Source organism: Rhinatrema bivittatum, unplaced genomic scaffold (assembly GCF_901001135.1).
Source record: "Rhinatrema bivittatum unplaced genomic scaffold, aRhiBiv1.1, whole genome shotgun sequence".
Taxonomy (NCBI): Eukaryota; Metazoa; Chordata; class Amphibia; order Gymnophiona; family Rhinatrematidae; genus Rhinatrema; species Rhinatrema bivittatum.
Genome location: NW_021821397.1, coordinates 50,135 through 72,896, shown reverse-complemented (window position 1 = coordinate 72,896; position 22,762 = coordinate 50,135).

Here is a 22,762-nt window from a genome sequence, read left to right as displayed (position 1 = left end):
CCTGTTGTAACGACCAGAATCTTCCAACGCTGGGGTCTACCAACAATAGACCTCTTTGCATCCGAATTGAATCACAAAGTGGACAGATTCTGCTCCCTGCACAGGCAACAAAACAAGTTAACCATGGACACCTTCACGCGCCCCTGGTACACAGGCCTCCTATACACGTATCCCCCGATACCGCTGATAGCCAAACTCTAGTGAAGCTACAACAGGACAAAGGGTCAATGATACTCATAGCCCCGTATTGGCCTTGACAAGTATGGTTTCCCATACTTCTCGACCTCTCGATCAGAGAACCCATTCGCCTGGGCACAGTACCCACTCTCATAACTCAGAACCAAGGCATGTTACGCCATCCGAACCTTCAGACCCTATCCCTCACATCCTGGATGTTGACAGCTTGATCCTGCAACTGCTCAATCTTTCAACAAAACCAGATACAAAACAAACAATACTAAAAAAAACCCATCCACCAACCTCATACAAATAAAGACCAAAACAACTAACACCACCACAAGCAAACTACTAATGTTAAGCTTTCTACTAGTAAATGCGCAATCTATTACAAAGAAATTCCCTATAATCATGGACATGTTGTATGACAAAAAACCAAGCTTCATAGCAATCACCGTATCTTGGTTAAAAAAATCAGACACTGTGTTAAAAAACCAAATCGCACATAAAAACTACGATATCTTCTCTATCCCAAGAACAAATAAGAGAGGAGGGGGACTACTACTAATAATCGAAAAAAGTCTAAAATGTAAACTAATACCGACACTGCCTCCAAAGAATCATGAAATCGCCCTGTTTGAAACTAATAGACTACAAATTTGTCTTATATACTGCCCCCCACCCTCCTAGAACTAAACATCTCCCCACTAATTGAATTCCTAATAACGCAACTAAACACCTCCAAACCCACAATTGTACTAGGCGATTTCAACATACATATGGACAAACACCCCTTATCTCACACATGTCAAACACTATTAGATTTCATGACAGCGCTAGGCTTCATCCTGACAACTGATAAACCCACCACAAAGCAGACACTCTCTTGACTTAACATTTATCAATCACGACCACTTAGAACATAGCAAATCAGAATGCACTCCGATACCATGGTCAGACCACTTCCTAATAAAATCCTCGATCAAATTTACAGAAAAACAAACGATACAGAACAGACCCCATCAATTTTGAATACCGCCCTCCATTCAACATAGACTCCCTGAAAGACAAACTAGCAGAAAAACTAACCGAAATAGACTGCACCGACTGTGACTTCGCCATTACAGCGTGGTCACAAACAACCAAAAACTTAGCCAACGAGATCAACCCAATAAAAAGGATTGACATAAAAGAACCCAAAGAAACAAACCCATGGCATAATGAAAAAATAAAGATAATCAAAAGAAACCTTAGGAAAAAGAGAAGGACTGGAAAATAATAAAACAACAGACAACCTGACTAAATACAGAAAACAGCTAGCCTACTATAAACAAGTAATTCTTAACGCTAAAAAGCAATATTAAAGCACTAAGATAGAGAAACACGCAAACAATCCACGAACCCTGTTCACCATAGTAAAAAATCTCACAACTGACAAAAATGACAATTCACAGAAACTACCAATAACCAAATATAATGAAATAGCTACCTTCTTTAACGACAAAATCACGAATCGAAAAGCAAAAATCCCTAGAACAAATAAGCAGAAAATTAACATGCAAAAAAGATGTTAAACATTGGGAAGAATTCGACGAAATATCAGAAATTGAAGTTGAATCAATGATAAAAAAACTAAACCCAGCCCCACATGCATTAGACACAATTCCAACCACAGATTTAAAAAAAGTAGCCAATGTAGTCTCTCCAACTCTAACAAAAATCATTAACCTGTCACTAAAAGAAGGAAACATGCCAGACTCACTAAAAGGAGCAATAGTAAAACCAATTCTAAAGAAAAAAACAGCGATCATCTAGTCATGAGCAATTATAGACCAGTATCAAACCTGCCACTAATTGCAAAGTTAATAGAAAAAGCCATACAAAAACAATTAACAGAACACTTAGGGGTAGATTTTCAAACGAGCGCGAACAGCCTACTTTTTTTGCGCTCCAGGCGCAACAAAAGTACTCTGGATTTTAGTAGATACGCGCATAGTCGCGCGTATCGGCTAAATCCTGGATCGGCGCGCGCAAGGCTACGATTTCGTATAGCCTGCGCGCGCCGAGCCGCGCAGCCTACCCCTTCCCTTCTAGGCCGCTCCGAAATCGGAGCGGCCTAGAAGGGAACTTTCCTTTGCCCTCCCCTCACCTTCCCCTCCCTTCCCCTACCTAACCCCCCCCCCGGCCCTGTCTAAACCCCGATCCTACCTTTGTCGGGGGATTTACGCCTCCCAGGGAGGCGTAAATCCCCGCGCGAGCGGGACCCCTGCGCGCCGGGCCGCGACCTGGGGGCGGGTACGGAGGGCGAGGCCACGCCCCCGGACCGCCCCGGGGCGTAGCCACGCCCCCGTACCCGCCCCCAAAACGCTGCCGACACGCCCCCGGAACGCCGCGCAATCCGGCCCCGCCCCCCGACACGCCCCCCTCCGAGAACCCCGGGACTTACGCGAGTCCCGGGGCTCTGCCGCGCGCCGGAGGCCTATGTAAATAGGCTTCCCGGCGCGCAGGGCCCTGCTCGCCTAAATCCCCTTTTGGGCGGATTTAGGCGAGCAGGGCTCTGAAAATCTACCCTTAGAGAGCAACAATATACTATACCCATCACAACATGGCTTCCGCAAAAACTTCAGAACTGAAACACTACTACTTGCACTACAACAACATCATGAGAGGATTCAACAGCGGTAAACAGTACATTTTTAATGCTTGATCTTTCAGCGGCATTCGATACAGTTAACCATGACATATTGATAAATAGATTAGAAGAAATAGGACTAAGCAACTTGACAATCAGATGGTTTAAATCATACCTACATAACAGATACTTCCAAGTACAAATCAAAGAAGTAATGTTAGAAAAAATAAACCTTCAAACAGGAGTTCCACAGGGATCTGCCCTATCCGCCACATTGTTCAACATATACATGCTGCCGTTATGTCACCTACTAGCAGGTTTAGGAATTTCGCACTACATCTACGCCGATGATATTCAGTTAATACTCCCAATTGACGACACAATTGAAAAAACACTAAAAATAGCAAACATGTACCTAGATATAATAAAACAACTTCTAAACCAAATGGAACTAGTAATCAATATAGAGAAAACCGATTTCTTACACCTAGAACGAAAAACATAACGATCATCCAGAACCCAATTACACTCAACAACAACCAAAAAATACATCTAGCTGAGAAAGTAAGAAACCTGGGAGTGATAATCGACCCAGAACTAAGTATGAAACATATATCTCAAAAAGTAAAAGAAGGATACACCAAACTTATGACTCTCAGAAGATTAAAACCACTACTAATGCCCACCAACTTCCGATCAGTCTTACAAGCCTTAATCTTTTCCAGTACCGACTATTGCAATGCCCTCCTACTGGGACTGCCATATACCACAATAAGACCATTACAGATTTTACAAAACTCAGTGGCTAGAATTCTAACTGGGAAAAGTAAAAGAGAACATATCACTGAAACCTTAATAGAATTACTGGTTACCCATTGAACAAAGAATACAATACAAACTTTATGCACCATTCATAAACTAATACACGACAAAAAAGCAGAGTGGCTGAACACAGCCTCCGCTTACATACCCCACACAGAAACCTAAGGTCAGCAAACAAAGCACTGCTAACTATACCATCAGTCAAAACAGCCAGATTAACACAAGTAAGGGACAGGGCACTATCCCTAGCAAGACTGATAATATGGAACACCATGCCGGTAGAAATCAGATTAGAAAGAGACATCAAAACATTCAGAAAAAATTTAAAACATGGCTATTTAAGCAAGCATACCACAAAGAGAATCAAGAGTAGAACCCAGGGAACTGTTAGTTGCGGTCAAGCAAACACCCACACAAACACACTCCTTCCTTCTTAAAGTGTGTCTTCTCTCCTATATTCTAATCTCCACCTTTATCTTAAACTTCAAAGAACTAAAGTTAAGTATCACCAAACTTTTAGCAGAGTTAGAAAAACTAGATATAACTTATAACACTCACCAAATAGTACTTATTATGATATAATGTTACAGTATTTTTGATGGCACCTGTTTAAGAGTTAGAATTCCAGACACTTTATGCAACATAGTTTTTGTGCCTTATTGTGAACCGTTGTGATGGCACCCGCTTAACGACGGTATAGAAAAGATTTAAAATAAATAAAATAAATAAACTGATGTCTCTCAAGTGCTTGTAGCCTCACGAAAGCCTTCCAGAAGTAAATCTTATCGTTCTAAGTGGAATAGATTTACCATATGGTGCATGCAAAAAGGTATCGACCCCTTTTCCTACCCAACTTCATCTCTATTAGACTATCTCTGGCACCTTTCAGACTCTGGTCTCCAGATGTCTTCAGTGAGGGTTCACCTGAGTGCCATCTCAGCGTACCACAAGGGAGTTGGGGATGCCTCAGTAATAGCGCAACCCCTTGTGAGTAGGTTTATGAGAGGCCTACTACAACTCAAGCCCCCTCTAAGGCCACCAGTTACCGAATGGGACCTAAACGTAGTACTTATAAGGCTCATGCGCTCCCCATTTGAGCCTTTGCACTCCTGCGATGGTAGATTTCTTACATGGAAAGTCCTCTTATAGTTTATAGTTTATTGTTTTTCTAAACCATCACATCAGCCGGAGCCTTCACAACGGTATACAATTATATCTTAACATGGAAATACAATAAACTGATAAAAGAGAATAACAGCTAAAAATACTAAAAAGATGAAGCACAGAAAATAATTAGCTGTTAAAAGACATCACTATACTATTACATTTTAAACGAAAAAGTTACCTTAAAATTCATAAAATAGATGCTAAAATAAATGAATAAACCTTCCAATAGTTGTTAGCATTAAAAGATTAAACAAGTCCATATGTTTCTAGTGCTCAAATTCGGTATAATCGAGCTTAAACAACCATGTTTTTAACTCTGCCTTAAAATTTTCTTGTCTGCCTTCAATCTCAATGGGGTAGGTAATGAGTTCCATACTTTTGTTCCTACTATTGAGAATATACGTTCTCTTACTTGGCTGAGCTTAGCATATTTAATAGTTGCTAGCAGTCCCTTATTAGCTGATCTCAAGTCTCTTTGAGGAACGTACAAACGCATGGTTGTGTTCAGCCATTCAGTACGTTCTCCATAAATGATATTATGGATTAGACATGCAGTTTTGTATTGAATACAATGGGATATCGGGAGCCAATGCAGTGAGATCAAAGTAGGTGTTATGTGATCACATTTTCGTTGACCAGTTAAAATCCTTGCGGCCGCGTTCTGCAATACCTGAAGCAGCCTAAGTGTGGAAGCTGGAAGTCCTAAAAGCAATGAATTGCAGTAATCTATATTTGCAAAAATCAAGGTTTATAAAACCGTTCCAAAATCATATTGCTCTAAAAAAGGCTTTAATTTTCTTAAAGTCAATAATTTGAAGTAGCCATCCTTTAGTTTATTAGAAATGTGTTTCTTCATAGAGAATTCAGTATCTAATATGATACTTCCTAGTAGCCATTACATCTGCTCGAAGGGTTAGTGAATTACAAGCAGTCACATACTCACCCTAGACAAGGTTCCTACATGACCAAGTGGTATTCCGTATTCATCCTAAATTCCTTTCCAAGATGGTTACTGACGTCCACTTGAATCAGTCCATAGTTTTGCCCACATTTTTCCCAAGGCCCCACTCTCATCAGGGCGAGAGGGTTTTACACACTTTGGACTGTAAACGTGCACTTGCATTTTACCTAGACTGCACTGCAGTCCATAGGAAATCCACCCAACTCTTTGTTTCTTTCGATAAAAACAAACCGAGAGTTGCAGTGGGCAAACAAACTCTCTGCAATTGGCTAGCAGACTGTATTGAATTCTGCTATGTAGAAAGCAGGCCTTCCTCACTCAGTGAGAGCCATGGCAACCTCAGTAGCACACTATCGTTCAGTACCGATTGCTGACATCTGCAAAGCTGCAACATGGAGCTCTCTTCACACATTTGCAGCACATTTCTGCCTGAACAAGGAAGGACATCAAGACTCTGCCTTTGGCCAATCCATCTTGAAGAACTTATTTCCAGTATAATCCCAACTCCTTCCACATCCAATCTGCTGTAATTTTCAGGCTGCCTCATTTTTCCCAACAGTACGCCAGTTGTTGTGCCTGTTGCACAAGTTGTACGCTGTTGGTCCAAACAAATATGAGTCAGCCTGTAGCTTGCTAATCACCCACATGTGAGGACTACCATCCTGCTTGTCCTGGGAGAAAGCAGATTTGCTTACCTGTAACAGGTGTTCGCCCAGGACAGCAGGATTTAGTCCTCACGAAACCCACCCGCCACGCCGCGGAGTTGGGTCCGAAACGTTTTGGGGGTTTTTTCGCTCATATGTTTTGCTACAAACGAGACTGAAGCAAGACCCCTGTGGCTACAGGGATTATGGCATGCTGGGTATGCTCAGTGTGCCAGTCAAAAGTTCTAGAAACTTTGACAGAAAAGTTTTCCGTAATAGGGCTCCGTCCAGAGATGTCACCCATATATGAGGACTACATCCTGCTGTCCTGGGAGAACACCTGTTACAGGTAAGCAACTCTGCTTTACCCAAATTGTTTTACTTCTTTTAGTTACAAAATTAATTTCTATACTAAAATATCAGCAGTTATAATTAGTTACTGTAAGGATCATGAATTATTTGGCCAATCAGATTACTTGAGTAGATTCTTTTTGTTTTTTATTTATGCAGTTTTAATTATACATACAAGAATTCCTTCCATTGAATAATGAAGTATACAGAAAAATTGCATGCCATCAAGATGCGGCAATAATTTACTCCAAAGTATTTTTACCCCATACATTAAAAGGAAAAAAGGAAGGTGGGGAGACAATGGAGTGGATAAAGGAAATAGAAGGAAAAAGTAATACTGAGAACAGCCAGTTACTTTACTTTTGCTTGCCGGTTAATCAAGGTAGAGAGTCAAGGAAGGCCCTTAGTTGCGATGGTTCAAAAAATAATTAATTTGCATTATTAATTTTGACAGAACATTTACAAGGATAATGAAGCAAAAAATGACCCCCTTTAGCCACAACTGAATGCATAACAAGAAACTTCTTACAACGAAGTTGTGTAACCCTAGTTATATCTGGATACATCCAGATCTTCTGACCATACAACAGCATGGTACAGATACGGAGAAAAAAATGCAAAGTGGTATCTCGATCTGTGGGAAAAGCAAACGTCACCAATAAAGTCCCACAATGTTTAATTTCCATTGTAAGAGAATCTTGTAACAAGTTAATTAAATCCAGAGATAATTCCAATGGGATATCTTCTCTAGTAACCTCTGCATTCTGAGCTTGGGGAAGATAGTAGGCCTTAGTTAGAATAGGCACTGCAGCAGATGGAACCTTGAGGTTTTGGATCACATAATTCAGAAATAATTCTATCGGGGCGATCTTCTGTACAATGGGAAAATTAAGAACTCTCAGATTAAGAGATCATATCTCATTTTCTATATTTTCTATCTTTTTAGTAAATATTATATCTGATTGTACCAGTTGTTTCTGAACTTGATCCAGCATCTCCACTTGAGACTCTAAATTATTTATCTTGCTTTCTTGGGACATTATTTTACTAGCGTTATCCTGAAGGGATTTATTTGTATCCATAACAGCTGTAGTTAGCCCCACAATCGATGATTCCAGTTTTACCAAGGCATTCCACAAAATGTCCAGAGTTATGACTGCAGGTTTAGGCAAACAAATTTTCCCAACCAAGGCCTTAACAGGCTCTCTACCAAGCACAGTTTTAGTCGGTGTTTCGGATCCCACCCTGGTTTGGGCTGAAGCTAATGCAACTGAAACAGAAATCTCTTCACTTGTGGGGAGAATATGTACCCCATTTAAAGTTTCCTTTACCATATCATTCAGTTCAGAAGTCTCAGTGACATCCCGGGGTCCCCCAAATCACTTACGACTCTGTGCATTCCCTCCATTTGCTCCACCGCAACCGCGGGGCCATACTGGGGCGGAGATGGTGTAGCCAGCGCTCCCGGGCTTAAGGAGATCTCTTAGGCCTGCTCGGGGGACTTCTGCTCCACGTCCACCGTCGCTGCGGCCGTCTCAACGGGAGTTAAATCTGGCGTCACAAAAAACTCCGAAATCCATGGTTGTGCTGGGCCAGGCAAAGGAGAACTAGTTGCTATCTCCCTTACCTTGGCTTTGCGCTTGTGTGAGGCATTTTTATCAGGTAAAAGTCATTTTTAGGAAAACGCCGGTAGTCTTTCATGCGTCTCAACAGGCAGCCATCTTAGCTCCTCCCCCTTCTTGAGTAGATTCTACATTAAACTCTTTAATTTCCTAACAACTGTAATTAATTAATGATGTTACAGTTGGGACTATTCATTTTGCGCTCTGAAATTGAGTGACACCATTGACTCCCCCAAGCACAGTTACTGCCAGAAATGGGATGGGCCACCAGATAACTCACTCCTTCACACACACACCCTCAACTCACTGGTACTACAAAGAGAAGGGTGGGGGTTGCTGCCCTCTTATCCCCATCTGTGGATCCAGTTTTGGGACATGGGCTATCCATTTCCCATGTCCCCACTCCTTCAGCAGAATTTGACCACAAGAGGATTCCTTTATTCCCCAAAGCCACATGGAGTCCTTGCCCACCTGGCTGTCCAGCCACTTCTAGTCTATCCGGCAGGCCGTGTGAGTCCCTTGGGGATTGACATCCATGACCTGTCCAAATGTCACCTACGCTTGGCATGCTGTGTGTGACATTTTGGGTTCATAGGTGGGGCAGCAGGGAGATTGAAAGGGGAAGGACAACCTTCCACCTCATCCCTACCCACCCCAGGAAGCTGCTTCCCCACCCAGCGATGGGGAAGGTACAGAGAAGGGCTACCAAAATGATAAGGGGAATGGAACAGCTCCCCTATGAGGAAAGACTAAAGAGGTTAGGACTTTTCAGCTTGGAGAAGAGACGGCTGAAGGGGGATTATAATAGAGATGTTTAAAATTATGAGAGGTCTAGAACGGGTAGAAGTGAATCAGTTATTTACTCTTTCGGATAGTAGAAAGACTAGGGGGCACTCCATGAAGTTAGCATGGGGCACATTTAAAACTAATCGGAGAAAGTTCTTTTTTACTCAACGCACAATTAAACTCTGGAATTGTTTGCCAGAGGATGTGGTTAGTGCAGTTAGTATAGCTGTGTTTAAAAAAGGATTGGATAAGTTCTTGGAGGAGAAGTCCATTACCTGCTATTAAGTTCACTTAGAAAATAGCCACTGCCATTAGCAATGGTAACATGGACTAGACTTAGTTTTTGGGTACTTGCCAGGTTCTTATGGCCTGGATTGGCCACTGTTGGAAACAGGATGCTGGGCTTGATGGACCCTTGGTCTGACCCAGTATGGCATTTTCTTATGTTCTTATGTTCTTATCTGTGTACATTGTAGCTGCATACATTGGTTTAGTTCAGCATATTGTAAGGTGTAACCAATTATATGTAATAATTTCAATATGCTGAATTGTGTCATAAGCATGGGAAGTCAGGGGTTATTGTATCTCATAAATGTCACTGCAGGGTATTTGAGCTTGAGGGTTAAGGAATTGGGAGAACTTGAAGGGATTGGGTTATCAGGCCTGTGTTAAATTGCTTGGCAGGCCCTGGACAAGGACTAGGTTCAGTGGGTTACAGGTCTGGGCCTTGTACCTGCCAGGCAGGCCGAAACCTGCCGTGATAGGACTGGTAGCCTCACATATCTGTGTGATGTCCAGTGGCCCCTGTAGTTGTGATGTTGGGGGCTTTGCTATTTGCAGCAGGCCCTGGCATACTCTGTGTGGTCCACAGAATACCAATCCCTGATGGCTTTATCACACCCCCAACCCCCATTTTTAAGGAAATAACAAAAGGGGGATGGGTCGGGGGGGGGGGGGGGAGGTAGAATAGCAAGTCTCAAACACCCAGTTAGATTCCGCTGTCAGGTATCTAATAAAGTCACAGCCATACTATCCAATTCGCTTGTGTCCTATGTGTTTATTAACCTGTTTGGGAGGGAGCAAGGTTCAACCCTGCCCCATGTTACTTATGTGTATTTCCTTCCTTCCATGAGATATGGCATATTGATGAGGGTAAGATAAGTAAGCCATGCTTTCCTGACAAAAGAGAGCTTATTTGCTGTCTTTGAAATTATTTGAACAGCAAAAGAATGTAAGACCATTCTTTTCACTATAGGCAGGGTTCTTAAGCCCATCAATTGTATTACTATGAAATACAAAATATTATCGTAATCACTATTTGGTGAACTGACTGTGTATCCTCTGTTAACATAATATTAGTGCTTGGGTACAGGATGTAGTACAGTTTAAAGTCTAAACAGAATATGCTTGTGAACATGCCCAAAATATTGTTGAAGCAAATGAATATATTCTGCACTTTTCTAATGTGTTAGTTCCTGTGCTAACTTCTTGGATGATAGGAAAGAAAAGAAGGCAGTAACTCTTGAAAGATTTCTGGCTATAGTTTTATGATTCATATTTTTTTAAAGTTTGCATGATGATGTCTGATAAATGATACCTTTATCACAGCAAGAAGAGGAGCTGCTCAATGTTTCGCAAGAGTTTGCAGTCGCTTTTTATGTCTGGAAACAGAAAAATGTAATGATAGCCATTTCCAATACCACTAATGGGTTTGTGAAATAAATATTTTTGAAACTTTTCTTGTACAATGTAAGATTCTAAATGTTTACTATTTGCTGTCACAGTATGTTTCTTGAAAACTAATGCAACTAGTGCTTTTTAAAATAGTATTTTTCTTGGTAAGACTGTACAAAAATAAGATGGTATGCCATATCCAAATCTGTTCCGTAGATGTCAGCTGTTTTGCTTTTATTAAAAAAAGGTTACAGAAAATATATACATTTTTGAAGTTTATTAGTACAGAGTTTTGTTTTCAGTTTTTATTTTATTTTCCTAGGAATTTATCAGTGTTTATTATAATGAACGACAATGGAAGAAAAGCAGTAGAAAAATGACTAATTATTTTTGCACTGATTTGCTTCCATTTTTGTTCATTATAAAAAACATTGATAAATTCCCAGGGAAAATAAAATAAAACTGAAATCAATTACATTTTTTTGGGAGATTTGTAAAATAAAGGGTTTTATTTAAAACACTAGTGGCCATGTTCAGGGAAAGAAACAGTTACAAGCATATTCAATTATTCACCATATTTGGTGCACTTCAGATATTGTGTATTTGTGAAATTTTTGTGTAATCTATGTTTTTTAAATTACATAATTGTTTGTATAATTTCAGTTCACTGTGATATGTATTAAATTGTTTTATTGTGCCATGTTTATGTGAGTTAATTTGGGGCTTGATTAAGGGGAGGGAAAACAGTTATTTTCTATGTACTAAATATCTCCTAAGAAATACACTTGAATGTTCTATCTCATAGTACTGACCTCATGTTCTCATTGTCAGCATATCATAATTTATTTTAAAAATGTTGTGCTCTCCTACATGCCATTAATTTACATAGAGTAGATAGAGCTGGCCTGGAAGTTAAGGATTTTCTTATTAACTTTTAAATTGCTTATCTTCTAAAATTGACTCTTAGCTTAAAACAATAAGGAGGTCATTTTCAAAGGAATTACAAGGTAAATTTTAAAAGGATTGCACGTGCGCATTGATATGCGCTAATGTCTGCAGCTTTACAAAGAGAGAGACTCTTTATAAGGCTCAGCCTGATACTCAATATATGGAACATTGTAAAGGAATACTTTGATTTGGAGTGGGTTTTCAGGAGGTGACTTGGGGTTGAGGGAAGTGGTTAAGACAAAGGTGTGGGTCGATGGCATCCATCTGGGCAATGATGGCACCGATGAAACCCAAGGAAAAATCAGTGCCATGGATGAAAAACATGGATGGCATTGTTAGAAACGATGCAGGGACCCTGGCGGCAACGGAAACTGTGGAAGTCCCTGTCCCACTAGCACTAATAACCAGGCAGAGTGTCACAGAGGGACATTTGCAGGCTATGTGTGGCTAACTGAAAACTTAGGGAGAGGGAAGGCCGCAGTCGGTTGGCAGGCCAGGGAGGTGACAGGAACCGACCGAAAAAACAGGGCATAGTACTCACCGAGCATCGAATAAACATACGCGAAGGGAGACCCGTGCAGGGAAAAGTGTTTGTGAAGTAAACGTTTAAGTGTTTCCGTGTGGAAAAAGTGTTAGAATTTCTCACAGAGCTACTAACCGCTATGCTTACTGCAGAGCGGAAAAAAGAAGACTGAGAGAGACACCTGTGGTTCACAGGGATAATTGCAGGCGAGCATGCTCAGTGCACTCAGTGTGCCAGTGTCAGTCAAAGCTTTATAGAAACTTTGACAGAAAAGTTTTCCGTACAGGGCTCCATCCTGTGATGTCACCCATATGTGAAGACTAACATCCTGCTGTCCTGTGAGAACACCTGTTTCAGGTAAGCAACATTTGCTATATCATGGACTGAGGGACTCTGTCTGAGAGACAGGGGGGGGGGGACTACAGCTGCACATGCTCAGTAGAGCATACTGAAACTCTAGAATCTTTGAGATCAAAGTTCCATGCCGGACTCCTTCTGATGATATCACTCATGTGTGAGGACTGCCACCCTGCTTGTCCTTGGAGAACACCTGTTACAGGTAAGCAGCTCTGCTTTATATTGAATTTTTATGGTTTTATGTCTTATGAACTAATGTTCTATGTATGAATATTGGAATCTGCTTCAAAGTAGAATTTTGCCACAAGCAGAGTATAAATGTTTAAATAAATAAATAAAAGTTGTTTACATGATGTTGAAGAAGTATGTGCCAGATAGGAATCACATGATATGACAGTTGGAACTAAAAACCGTATTTCTGGCAGATGGTGCAGATAAGCTCGTTATCACTAAGGGGGTCATTTATCAAAGTGCTATATGGCGTTTTCGCTTGCAAAAAATGCCTGTAACGCATGCGAAAATGCCATTAATGCGTGCAAAAGAACCATAACGCTTGGTGCGATGCAAATGAGAAAAAGGGGAGGATATTTTGGCCAAGTGGGCTGGGCTCACAGTTTGGCAAAGCTGTATCACATGGCTTTAATGTGAATTTTAACTACACCTTTTTAATTTGTGTAAGGCCATGTGATAGGGCTTTATTGTATGGTGTGATGTTTTAAGCTCCTGGAGAGCCAGCCTAGCTATTGGAGCCCTCCTACACCCACTGGAGAGAGGGGGAGAGAGAGAGAGAGAGAGACAGACTAGCCATAATGCCCTCACACTAGATAGGTATTTATATCTATATGGGAGGGCCACTCATGGCCTCGCTCCCTAAGGAGCTTGGTGGATACATGAGTCCAATCTTCTGATAGGACTACCCTTTCAATCCCCAGAACCTCAGATTATACTGACAACAGATGCCTCCAACCTCGGTTGGGAGTCCATCTCAACATCCTGCAAACCCAGGGAACCTGGACCACAGCTGAATCAAAGCACCAGATACATTTTCTGGAGCTCAGAGCAATACGATGCGCCCTATTTGCTTTCCAGGATTGCTTGTCCAACAAGGTAATCCTAATTCAAACAGGCAACCAGGTAGCGATGTAGTACCCTCAACAAGCAGGGGGGCACAGTCTCTTACCTGTTATGCCAGGAGGCAGCGCAGATCTGGAGTTGGGCTCTCTCACACTCCATGCTACTGAGAGCAACCTACCTGGTGGGCATGGACAATGTGATGGCGGATAATCTCAACCGGACCTTTCATCCCCACGAATGGTCCCTGGATTCCACTATAGCAAACAGAATTTTCCACCAGTGGGGCCACCCACACAAAGACCTCTTTGCTTCAATTCACAACCGCAAAGTGGACAACTTCTACTCTCTATACCACAGCCACAAGACACCTCCAAGGGATGCCTTCACCCACTTGTGGACAAAGGGTCTTCTGTATGCCTAACCTCCACTTTCACTCATCAGCAAGACTCTCATGGAAGTTACGACACGACCAAGGCTCAATGATCCTCATAGCCCCTTACTGGCCGCGTCAGGTTTGGTTTCCCATCCTTTGCGACCTCTCAGTCCAGCAACCAATTCGCCTGGGCACAGATCCAACTCAGATAACGCAGAACAGGTTGATACTGCAATCCCTTAACCTTTCCGACAATGTGTCCCCGGTCCTCATAGCTTCATGAAAGCTTTCTACTAGGAAATCTTATCATTCTAAATGGAAAAGATTCTCCTTGTGGTGCACAACAAATAGAGCCCTTTTCCTGCCCCACAATTTGGTTCCTGGACTATCTCTGGTACCTCTCGGAGTCTGGCCTACAAACTTCCTCCATCCTAGTGCATGTCAGCACCATAGCCGCTTACCACAAAAGTATAGGAGATGCTCCGATCTCGGCACAACCCCTTGTAGGGCGCTTTATGAGAGGCTTGTTACAACTGAAGCCTCCACTGCGTCCTCCGGTTCCGGCATGGGACCTCAATGTGGTACTAGCACGGCTCATGCGACCGCCGTTCGAGCCCCTGCACTCCTGCGAGCTACGTCATCTCACTTGGAAAGTGTGGGGAATTAGGAGCTTTGCCAGCAGGGCCATGTCAGGGGTTAACGTGCTCTTTCTACTTGCTTAACATCAGCTCGCAGAGTCAATGAGCTACAAGCGCTGGTAACATACCCACTTTACACAAAATGTCTCCACGATCGTGTGGTACTCTGCACTCACCCCAAATTTTGTCAAAGATAGTGTCTGATTTCCACTTAAATCAATCCATAATACTACCCATATTTTTTCACAAACCCCACTCACACCCAGGTGAGTGGGCCCCCGCATTCCTTGGACTGTAAATGTGCGCTCTCGCCTTTTATTTGGACCGCACTGCAGCCCATAGGAAGTCCACCCAACTATTTGTCTCCTTCGATAAAACCAAACTGGGAGTTCCATTGGGCCAGCAGACACTGTCCTTCTGGCTGGCGGACTGTATTACCTTCTGCTACAACAAGCAGGCCTTCCGCAACATGTACGCGTGAAAGCGCATACAGTAAGAGCCATGGCAAAGTCAGTAGTGCACCTCTTGTTCTGTACCTTTTGCTGACATCTGCAGAGCTGCCACATGGAGCTCTCTCCACACCTTTGCAGCTCATTATTGTCTCGACAAGGCTGGCAGGCAAGATTCCATCATTTGGCCAGTCTGTCCTGTGTAATTTGTTTCCAGTTTAATAACCCAACTTCCTTCCTGCAACCCACAGTGAATCTCAGGCTGCCCTCCTACCCAAACCACCCCTGTTGTTGTGCCTGTTGCACGTCATTGGGTGCTTTTGGTTCACTTACTCGGGCATCCTGTAGCTCGCTATTCACCCATATGTGAGGACTACCATCCTGCTTGTCCTGGAAGAAAGCAGAGTTGCTTACCTGTAACAGGTGTTCTCCCAGGACAGCAGGATGTTAGTTCTCACGAAACCCGCCCGCCACCCCTCAGAGTTGGGTTTGCTTACGTTTCATTATTTAATTTTTTCACTCGTACTTTTGCTACACACGAGACTGAAGGGGGACCCTGCTGGATGCAGGCTTAGTGGCATGCAGGGCATGCTCAGTGTGCCAGTCAAAGTTCTAGAAACTTTGTCAAAAGTGTTCTGTGATTGGGCTCCTTCCTGATGATGTCACCCATATGTGAGGACTAACATCTTGCTGTCCTGGGAGAACACCTGTTACAGGTAAGCAACTCTGCTCTGTACGCACCCACTTAAAATTGTGCGCGCATGTGCATGCGGTCATCCTATTTTATAAACTGCGTGCATAAACGCATGTATGTTATAAAATAGCCGGCAAATGTGCGCACAAAGTGCACAGGCACGTCTGTTCTTAAAGTTACTGTCCTTATAGTTTCTGTGTAGGGATCTATAGGCAGCCTGACTTTTGTTTTCCTAATAGGAGGTATATTGGTATTTTAGGGCTTGGTGTAATATTTGCATAATTGCCTTTTCATAGGTAGGGTTGTTACTGTTTGAGTGCTGGCAGTTAGTTCTGTTTCGGTATGGGAGGTTTACTATATTGTAATTATAATTCTGTTTACTCATAACTTTCTGAAGACCAAGCCTACATCTAATTCATTTTACAATAGGCTTGCTACCATAGGGGTTCCAAATGTCTTTTTTGCACCACAGCAAAATATAATATACATGTTATTGTGGCATTTTTATCTCAGAAGATCATACTTTGCATGAAAAGAATGAAACCTATCTGGTTCACAAAGGAGGTGGCTGATAAAATAAAAGATAAAAGAACAGTGTTTAAGAAATATAAAGGATCCCAAAGGGAGGGTCATACGGAAGAATATCTGGTGGAACTGAGGGAAACGAAGAAAGTAATCAAGAAAGCGAAAAGTCAAGCGGAAGAAAGGATTGCCAAAGAGGTAAAGCGAGGTGACAAAATATTTTTCAGATACATCAGTGAAAGGAGAAAAGTCCAAAGTGGTATACTGAAATTGAAAGGTGAAAAGGATCAATGGGTGGAGACAGATGAAGAAATGGCAGAAATATTTAACGAATACTTCAGTGTGGTGTTCACTAATGAAGACCCCGGAGAAGGACTGTCGCTAGTTAACAAGAAACTAGAGGGGAGTGGAATGGATGAAACTCCATTTATGGAAAAAAATGTATGGGAAGAGCTAGGAAAACTGAAGGTGGACAAAGCCATTGGGCCTGATGAGGGTCATCCCAGTATACTGAGGGAGCTCAGAGATGTGGTGGTGGCTCCGCTGTGTGACCTGTTCTATAGATCCCTGGAAACGGGAGTGGTGCAGAGTGATTGGAGAAGAGCGATGGTGGTCCCGCTTCACAAGAGTGGGAGCAGAGAGGAGGCTGGAAACTACAGGCCGATTAGCCTCACCTCGGAGGTGGGAAAAGTATTGGAGTCGCTGCTGAAGGAAAGAATAGTGACCTATCTACAACGACGACGAGTGAGATAATCAAATTTGCAGATGACACAAAATTGTTCAGAGTAGTTAAATCACAAGCAGATTGTGATAAATTGCAGGAAGACCTTGTGAGACTGGAAAATTGGGCATCTAAATGGCAGATGAGATTTAATGTGGATAAGTGCAAGGTGATGCATATAGGGAAAAATAAACCATGCTATAATTACACAATTTTGGGTTCCATATTAGGTGCTACAACCCAAGAAAGAGATCTAGGTGTCATAGTGGATAACACATTGAAATCGTCGGTTCAGTGTGCTGTGGCAGTCAAAAAAGCAAACAGAATGTTGGGAATTATTAGAAAGGGAATGGTGAATAAAATGGAAAATGTCATAATGCCTCTGTATCGCTCCATGGTGAGACCGCACCTTGAATACTGTGTACAATTCTGGTCACCACATCTCAAAAAAGATATAATTGCGATGGAGAAGGTACAGAGAAGGGCTACCAAAATGATAAGGGGAATGGAACAGCTCCCCTATGAGGAAAGACTAAAGGGGTTAGGACTTTTCAGCTTGGAGAAGAGACGGCTGAGGGGGTATATGATAGAGATGTTTAAAATCATCAGAGGTCTAGAACGGGTAGATGTGAATCGGTTATTTACTCTTTCGGATAGTAGAAAGACTAGGGGGCACTCCATGAAGTTAGCATGGGGCACATTTAAAACTAATCAGAGAAAGTTCTTTTTTACTCAACGCACAATTAAACTCTGGAATTTGTTGCCAGAGGATGTGGTTAGTGCAGTTAGTATAGCTGTGTTTAAAAAAGGATTGGATAAGTTCTTGGAGGAGAAGTCCATTAACGGCTATTAATCAAGTTTAGCATTAGTAGCATGGGATCTTCTTAGTGTCCATTACCTTCTATTAAGTTCACTTAGAGAATAGCCACTGCCATTAGCAATGGTAACATGGAATAGACTTAGTTTTTGGGTACTTGCCAGGTTCTTATGGCCTGGATTGGCCACTGTTGGAAACAGGATTTATTTTATTTATTTATTTATTTAAAATTTTTATATACCGGCATTCATGTTGCAAACACATCATGCCGGTTTACATATAACAGGGGTGTACAGTGAACAATTCATAACCTATTTGTGTAGAAGGAAGCAGTTACAAATAACAAGGTAAAAGAACTGGGAGGAGAGAAGAAAAGGGAGAGAATAACATTAGGTATAGGTATTTACATTAGTAATAACATTTTTACATGTGGAAGTGGTAGAATGCTGGGCTTGATGGACCCTTGGTCTGACCCAGTATGGCATTTTCTTATGTTCTTATGTTCTTAAGCAGCAGAATTGATGGAACAGAGGCAGCATGGTTTCACCAAGGGAAGGTCCTGTCAGACAAATCTGATCAGCTTTTTTGATTGGGTGACTAAGGAATTGGATCGAGGAAGAGCGCTCGATGTCATCTACTTGGATTTCAGCAAAGCTTTTGATACGGGTCCCGCACAGGAGGCTTGTGAATAAAACGAGAAGCTTGGGTGTGAGTGCCAAGGTGGTGGCCTAGATAGTAAACTGGTTGAAGGACAGAAGACAATGTGTGATGGTAAATGGAACTTACTCTAAAGAGAGAGCTGTGTTGAGCGGAGTGCCTCAAGGGTCAGTGTTGGGGACCGGTCCTGTTCAATATCTTTGTGAGCAACATCGCGGACGGAATAGAAGGTAAGGTTTGGCTGTTTGCAGATGATACTAAGATCTGCAACAGAGTGGACACGCCGGAAGGAGTGGAGAGAATGAGACGGGATTTAAGGAAGCTGGAAGTCTGGTCGAAGTTATGGCAGCTGAGATTCAATGCCAAGAAATGCAGAGTCATTCATATGGGGTGTGGAAATCCAAAAGAAATGTATTCGATGGGGGGTGAAGGGCTGATGTGTACGGAGTAGGAGAGAGACCTTGGGGTGATAGTGTCTAAAGATCTGAAGTTGGTGAAACAATGTGACAAGGCGATAGCTAAAGCCAGAAGAATGCTGGGCTGCATAGAGAGAGGAATATCGAGTAAGAAAAGGGAAGTAATTATCCCCTTGTACACGTCCTTGGTCAGGCCTCACCTGGAGTACTGTGCTCAGTTCTGGAGACCGTATCTCTGAAGGGATAGAGACAGGATGGAGGCGGTCCAGAGACGGGTGACCAAAAAGGTGGATGGTCTTCATCGAATGACTTATGAGGGGAGACTGAAGAATCTAAATATGTATACCCTGGAGGAAAGGAGGAGCAGGGGTGATATGATACAGACGTTCAAATACTTGAAAGGTTTTAACGATCCAAAGTCAACGACAAACCTTTTCCGTTGGAAAACAATCAGCAGAACCAGGGGTCATAATTTAAAACTCCAGGGAGGAAGACTCAGAACCAATGTCAGGAAGTATTTCTTCACGGAGAGGGTGGTGGATGCCTGGAACGCCCTTCCGGAGGAAGTAGTGAAGACCAAAACTGTGAAGGATTTCAAAGGGGGTGGGATAAACACTGTGGATCCATAAAGTCTGGAGGATGGGAATGAAGAGAAGAGGTATGGGGTGGCTTGCGGGAATGACGGCTACTACCTGGTGATTAATATCCTTATTCAATAAACATTCACACGGTTATTGCGACTCCAACATTGCTCTATGCTTCAACAGCAAGAGGAAATGTGGAAAAGAGGATTTGCATTCAGGCAACAACCAACAAGGTAGCACAGTCTGGGTAAACAAATAAGCGTGGGAGTAGCTTGCTTGTGGTGGCGGATACTACCCCAAAACCAATTAAGCCTGATACTTCACTTTCAATGCATATCCAGCGTAGATCTATGCTTCAACAGCAGGGGGAGTGAAGATAAGAGGATTTACATTCAGACAACAACCAACAAGGACTGAATTGCACAGTCTGGGTAAACAAATAAGCGTGGAGTATCTTGCTTGTTGCGGCGGTTACTACCCCGAACCAATTAAGTGTGTTACTTCAGTTTGAATGCATATCCAGCGCAGCTCACTGCTTCAACGGCAGGGGGAATGAAGAAAAGATGATTTGTATTCAGACAACAACCAACAAGTACTGAATTGCACTGTCTGGGTAAACAAATAAGCATGGGAGTAGCTTGCTTATTGCGGCGGTTACTACCCAAAACAAATTAACCCTGATACTTTACTTTGAATACATATCCAGCGCAGCTCACTGATTCAACAGCAGGGGGGAATGAAGAAATAGGATTTACATCCAGACAACATCAAACAAGGCATTGATCTGAGCAGTATGAGTATACAAACATTGGGGTAACTTGCTCGATACGACAGTTACTACCCTCAAACATTAAGCTTTATACTTCACTTTGATGCAGCTCCAACACTGCTTTCTGCATCAATGGCAGGGGTGAAAGGAAATTAGAATAAAAAATGTTACCAATAAGGACCCTGAACTCAGCGGTCAGAGTAACAGATAAGTATGAGAAAATGTGTGAAAGCTTGCTGGGCAGACTGGATGAGCCTATTGATCTTCTTCTGCCGTCATTTCTATGTTTCTATGTCCTTTTTCATGTAAAACCTCCCTTTTTTGATTCAGGGAAGTGGTTAATACTAAATTTTTAAATAAATGCTTAGGGCCGGATTTTAAAAGGGTTACGCACATAAGGTACACGCGTAACCCTTTTAAAAACCCCCCCTGCGCGCGCCGAGCCTATTTTGCATAGGTTCGGCGGCGCGCACTAGCCCCGGAACGCACGTAAGTCCTGGGGCTTGCAAAAAGGGGCGGTCGGGGGTGTGGCCAGGGGGTGTGGTTTCAGATCGGGGGCATGTGGGCGGTCTGGGGGCGTGGCCGAGTGCCCCGACACAGCAGCTTGTGTTGGGACCTGCTGCGCCGGCGTGCGTAAGTTACTACTGCCCGGAGGCAGTAGTAACTTTTCAGATAAAGGTAGGGGGGGGGTCTAGATAGGGCCGGGAGGGTGGGTTAGGGAGGGGAAGGGAAGGTACAGGGGGGTGGAAGGAAAGTTCCCTCCGAGGCCGCTCCGATTTCGGAGCGGCCTCGGAGGGAACGGGCAGCGCGTGCAGGGCTCGGCGCGCGCAAGTTGCACAAATGTGCACCCCCTTGCGCGCGCCGACCCCAGATTTTATAAGATACGCGCGGCTACAAAAGTACCCACGCGTGCTGTCTTTTAAAATGTACCCCTTAATTTTTAATTGTGTATGAAGAGGGCCGCAGCACGGGGAGGGTGGCAGCTCAGGGCTGCAAGATTCACCCTAAGCACCTAATAGCACCTTTTACACCAGCCCTGAGTGAATACACCACACACAGACCCCACCATTCACCCATTTCCCACATCTCCAGGGGCAGATGCTGGGGAAAGGTGGAGGCAGGTCATAGGTTTTCTGGGAGTATGGCAGTGTTGCCAGCTTCCAGAAATATTATCAGTGACACTCCATCTGCCACTCCTCTGGGAATCCTCACCCCTGTCTTCCCGCTTCCCGAGCATTTCAAATAAGCACAAAGTCCAGACTGATTGGGGGCACCCGCACACATCTTGGCTCTCTCAGTGATTTGATCAACTCCATGCCTTTGGGACAAGAGAGCCCAATCTCATCCCTCACCTCAGACAGCAGATTACCCTGAGCCACCCCTGCCCTTATAATCTTAAGCCAGGGATCTTTACATAAGAACTTGGTCCGACCCATACTGAGTCCATCAAGCCCAATATCCTGTTTCCAACAGTGGCAGGATCCTGAAAAGCTGGTAGATTCCATGCTGCCTACCCGAGAGATAAGCAGTGGATTTCCCCAATTCCACCTTAATAATGGTTTATGAACTTACTCTTCCCTACGTGCTTCGCTTTACACTTGTCCACATTAAATTTCATCTGCCATCTGGATGCCCAGTCTCGCAACATTTTCTTGCAATTTCTTACAATCCTCTTGTGATTTAACAAGTTTGAATAAATTTGCGCCCATCTGCAATAATCCATGTAACTTTTCATTTACTCAGTCTTATGGGTTAAAAACTGGGAAGGAGAAATCCATAATCATTAGGCTATCCCACCCTTACCCCCCACTTTAAGCATTGTAACAGCGTTTCCCAACCCTCTCCTGGAGGCACACCTAACCAGTTTGTCCATAATGATTATGCATGAGGTAGATTTGCAGACCAGGTGTATTCAAATCTAACTCATGCATATTCATTATGGGAATCCTGAAAACCCAATATCAATCAAACCAGAAGAGTCCAAAAACATGCAAATGAAAAAAATTATGAAAAAGACAAATATTGCAAACAAAATCATTAAATATCAAATGATTAGAGAAACCTTAAGAATGAACTAGGATGGATCACCATAACACCCCGCGGATGCTGAACACAAGTCTTAGTCAGTATTTTCACAGCTAAGGGTCATAAATAATCATTGGTCCTTAGGAAGCCAGTCCTTTTAAAATTAGCCGATGCCTAAGAAACCTCGCTGCTGGTGTAAATGCGAGCCATCGGCACTAAACCAATGCAAAATATCTCTCTCTCTTGCCATTTAAAGCACGAACTGGAGCCCCTGAAGCAGACATCCGAAACGTGATAGCATGTTGAGTGAGATGAACATTTGTTTAGGGAAGTATATTCTTTTTATAAGCTTTTAAAAA